Below are 5,110 nucleotides of genomic sequence, written 5' to 3'. Positions count from 1 at the left end.
AAGTATGGATGGATTTTACAGTAAATAAACCAAATTAGCAAAAAATGTAAACGTATGAACTTATTAATTTTGTAACATTTCCTGTAAACAGGTGTCTCCAAAAGTGTGTAGGGAATAAATATGACAAAATAAATTAACATGAAATTTTAAAAAACATGGAATGTTGTAATGAATATAAGTAATCTGGAACATAAGAATGCACAAATAACTAATATTAAATATGAAAAACCTATTTCATGTAAAACTATAAAAAATATATATATATATGTATGTAATTACTGTAGTCTCAGATAGAGTTTTAGAGGAGATCTCGGATTATAATAATCTGTCTAGATCCTCACTGTAGGTTCACTACTGTGTTCAACTGCTGTGACTCACAGGAAGATGCCGGCAGACATGAAGAGGAAGAGCGGGTTCTCCACCAGGTAAGCGTGAGCCGTGGGCAGCCAGTGCAGGTCAGGGTTCACCGCCGCCAGCTCCTGAAACCAGCGCTTCCCCGCCTGGAACATGGTCTTCAGCCCTGGAACGGACCGCAGCGGGCTCGACGGCTTTATCGACACACACACACACACACACACACACACACACCACACACACACAGAGAGACAGAGACACACACACACACAGACACACACACACACACACACAGCAGAGAGAGAGACAGACACACAGAGAGACAGAGAGAGAGAGAGAGAGAGAGACAGACAGACATACACGCCATGCAAAAGTTAAATAAAAAAATGAGAAGCATAAAGAAATGTACTCTTACGTTTTAGTTTACTTTTAATTACTGGAACATTAATATTTATGATGATATTTTCCAAAACATCATGAAATGTTGCAATAATGTAGACAAAAACAATAAAGAGTCTCCAAAGAATGAAAGTGTTGAACGTTAAATAAATAGATATAAAATTAATACATAGAATGCTGCAAGGTTTTTTTTTCTCATGTAAAACTGGAAATAAAAACTGTAGAAGTGTCTCCAAGTGTGTCCTTAAAGAGTAACTAAACCCTAAACCAACTTTTTTAGTTAATGATCTGTAAGAATGGGGCTTTATTAGTGCTGGTCACTGATTCGAGGAACTCTTTTGACATTAGAGTATGAAGTGTTTTAATTCTACAATATATGAGTGCTGCCCTCTTCAGTTGAACGGTGGCTACTGCAGTAGATTTTTCCTATCGGAGTATTATAGCATCTATTTAGCATAGCATTTATATAGTTATTTAGATTATTTCATGTAGCCTATGTAGTTAATTAGCATAGTTGTTAGTGTAGCGTTAGTATTGTTAGAAAGCATAGTTAGTTAGAAGCATAGTATTGCATCAGTCAGGGATAGTTTACAAGTTACTTTAACATTTTAGCATCCTCTGACAGCAGCTGTCATCAATCCCGTCACTGCGGGTCTCAGGTTCAAGCCCACCACACTTAGCCCCGCCCTCGGTTCATCCCCTCGATCTCCACTGTGCTCCCTCCCACTTTTCAGCTTGTTTTCAAATACTGCCAGTGGGTGGAGTCAAGCTCTGACCAGGGGTTTAGTTACCCTTTAACTTGATGAAAATTTGAGAAATGTAAGAATGAATAAATGAATAAATGAATTAATAATTACTGCTGTAGCATGTATGATGAAATCCTTAGATGGAGCAGTGACAGATGTGTGTGTGTGTGGTGCTGTGTGGTGTGTGTGTGTGTGTCGTGTGTGTGTGTGTGTGTGTGAGAGACTCGACACTCACGTCCACCATGGTGTAGGTCACACACACGGCGGCACCCAGGAATGCTGGGAAAACACAGCAGCGTGATGAAGATGGGTGGTCATCTGACAGGCGCGCCACGGCTTCCCCGACGCCTGACAGTTCATCTTCAGACTGACCTGTGGCCGACAAACACAAACACAATGTCTTTCAAATCACAACACTCAACGACACTTTTAATACTTTCATTATAACATCTGTGTCCCTGCAGCACAGAAGCAGTCATCAGTGTCACAGGTTTATATGAGTCACAATTATACATTTCTCTTTGATGCCAAAAATCATTAGGATATTAAGTAAAGATCATGTTACATGAAGATATTTAGTAAACTTCCTACTGTAAATATATCAGAACTTAATATTTGATTAGTAATATGCATTGCTAAGAACTTCATTTGAACAACTTTAAAGATGATTTTCTCAATATTCAGATTTTTTTTGCCTTCTCAGATTTCAAAGGTTTTTGTGCTTTAGGGTCACGTCAGGCTGTTAACTGCACAAAGAAAAGCAGAAGTCGAACAAACAAACCTTCTTCATGTAGAAGAGAAAGATCAGTTTAATGATCTGAACCGCGGGCAGCAGAGGAGAGAACAACACACCCAGCCTGCAGACGAGACATCACACATCACTGATGGAGAACAGAGGACACTATTCAGTGCACTTAATGTGAACCAACGCTACCAGGCCAGAGTCTGTCCATAGATGAGCTCCAGAACGTTCCTGGCGATATCAAACACGGGCTTCCTCTTCCTCTTCAGAGCCTTCTGAGAAAACACCCTGCAGGAGAGAAAATATTAATGTAAAATAAAAACTGGTTTTTAATTTATAAAAAAAAAATAATAATTTAATAAAAAAAAAACTTTTTCATGAATTTCAGCAGCTGCCTTCATGATAATTAGATTTTTGGGAAAAGAGCAGTAAAGAATTAGATATTTTAGCTCTCTGAGATATTAAAGATTCCCTTTAAAAAGTGAAATGAAAATTAAAAGCAAGAATGAATGAATAAATAGATTCTTACATTTTATTATTGCAACATTAATATAGAATACATTAAACTTAAAACTGTATTTTTAACAAATGTAAACATTTGGATAAAATCAAAACATTTAAAAAACAATGTTGCAATAAATAAAAGATAAATTAAATGTCTTCATAAACAAGGTCTGACATGTTCATATTTCTTTTAAACAGCCCAATAGTCGTTCAAAAACAAGACAATTAATATATATATATTTTTGTAAATTAAATTATATTTTAAAATATGACTACAATACTTTAAATGTTTTTTTAATTAAATAAAAATATAATGTTAAGATATATTTTTTTCAAACAGCCAAATAACCTTTAAAAACAAGACTTACAACATGACAATATTGAACCTTTTCACAATATTCTAATTTTCTGAAATACTGAATTTGCGATTTTCCTTAGTTGTCAGTTATAATCATCAAAATGAAAAGAAATAAACATTTGAAATATATCAGTCTGTGTGTAATGAATGAATATAATATATAAGTTTCACTTTTTAATGGAATTAGTGAAATCAACTTTTTTTCGAATTATATGACCAGCACCTGTAAATATACACACAAGTAAAAATGAAATGAAATAAAGCTCCTGGGAACGCTACTGAAAGAACGGTGTGAGCCGCTGACCTCCACAGAAACTCTCCGAAGAAGGTGCCCAGCAGCATGAAGATGAAGTCCATCAGGAGGAAGCGGTACAGCTCCTGCCCGACGAAACTCTCCCAGCACTGAGCACAGAAACACCAGCATCAGAGATCGTGATCAGACGCAGCGCCGCACACACACCACGAGACTCACCTCTAAACCCAGACTCTGAGGATCTGACGCCACGCGGCCCAGCCAATGATAGCACAGCACTCCCAGCACACTCACCTTCAGCAGCAGGTTCCTGAGGAGACCAAACATCTCATGCATCAGAACACGAAGGGTTAACCAGTGCAACAGACACTTACTGTTCAGATCCATATAGAAACATTTTCATGTTATAAGATCATAAGCTCTGACACTGTTCGTTTGTTATAACAGTAATAGCCTTTACATCATCACACTGTCAAAACATGCTTGACTTTCAATGCCACAGATGAAGAAAAACATATATGAATGTACATATACAATTATAGATTTTTCTTTTATGCCAAAAATCATTAGGATATGAAGCAAAGATCATGTTCCATGCAGATATTTAGTAAATTCTATCATCAAAACTTTTTGATTAGTAATATGCATTGCTAAGAACTTCATTTGAACAACTTTAAAGACGATTTTCTCAATATTTAAGATTTTTTTTTGCTCCCTCATATTCCAGATTTTATAATAGTTGTATCTCAGATAGATATTGTCCTCCGAACAAACCACACATCAATGGAGAGATCATTTATTCAGCTTTCAGAAGATGTATAAATCTCAACTTCATGTGCTCTAGAGTCACGTATGATTTTTTTTTTAAATGAAACGGGAAAATACATTCATAAGGTCGCTGTGAAAGCGGGCGGCTGTTCTACCTGCTGATGGAGACGTAATTGAGGACACTGGGAGAGTCGTACTCCTCCATCCAGGCCACAGCGTTGAAGAATCCAGGCAGGAGAAGGTTAAAGCTGGACACAAAGACAGGAACGGCCAACAGTCTGGCCTCCTCCAGCAGCGGATCAGACGAACCGGAGCCAGCGCGCTTCAGCAGATCCTGAGGGGGGGGGGGGGTTGTGGAGAGAGGGAGCGAGAGAGGGGGGGGGGGGGGGGTGTTTGGAGAGACAGAGAGAGAGAGCGAGCGAGAGGGGGGGGGGTGGAGAGAGAGAGAGAGAGAGCGAGAGAGAGAGAGGGGGGGGGCAGAGAGAGAAAGAGAGAGGTGGGGGGGGAGAGAGGGGGGGAGATAGAGAGTGAATGAACAAAGTAAATAAACACACTGACACATTAAACCAGAGCATGCTGTTTATAGAGCAAATACTCCACAACAAAATAACAGATTGTGTTACTTGAAATACAATATAATATATATAATATAATACTTGGACAGCATATGAAAAAATTATAAATTAACTCCGGACATAAAGACTACACATACAGTCAGGTCCATATATATATTTAGACATACATTTTAGATGCTGATCAAAACATATTCAAGTTGCAGTTATATAATAAATGTGTGTATATAATAGACCTGACCGTATATAGCTACATTATATTGACTTCTAGTTCCCTCGTTCTGGCCAAACCTGAGGCAGCGTTCCTGTGTTTTTTAAGTCAGCTCGCAGCAAAATACAAAAAGTGAGCCTGTCTTTCCTGTCTTCTGAGTCAATGGATCAAAAAGCATCTGTCGTACCCCGTGCATGTGTTCA

At 38.1% G+C, this 5,110-nt stretch overlaps 1 pseudogene; it reads right to left on the bottom strand.

Moving 5' to 3' along the window:
- Positions 1 to 374: 374 nt before the first annotated feature.
- The window catches only part of LOC113110615 (transmembrane channel-like protein 6), an 18,062-nt pseudogene continuing 13,326 nt past the window's right edge, over positions 375 to 5,110 (bottom strand).

Source organism: Carassius auratus, chromosome 11 (assembly GCF_003368295.1).
Source record: "Carassius auratus strain Wakin chromosome 11, ASM336829v1, whole genome shotgun sequence".
Taxonomy (NCBI): Eukaryota; Metazoa; Chordata; class Actinopteri; order Cypriniformes; family Cyprinidae; genus Carassius; species Carassius auratus.
Note: the sequence above shows the minus strand (reverse complement) of the source record. Positions and strands in the feature narration are given on the sequence as shown.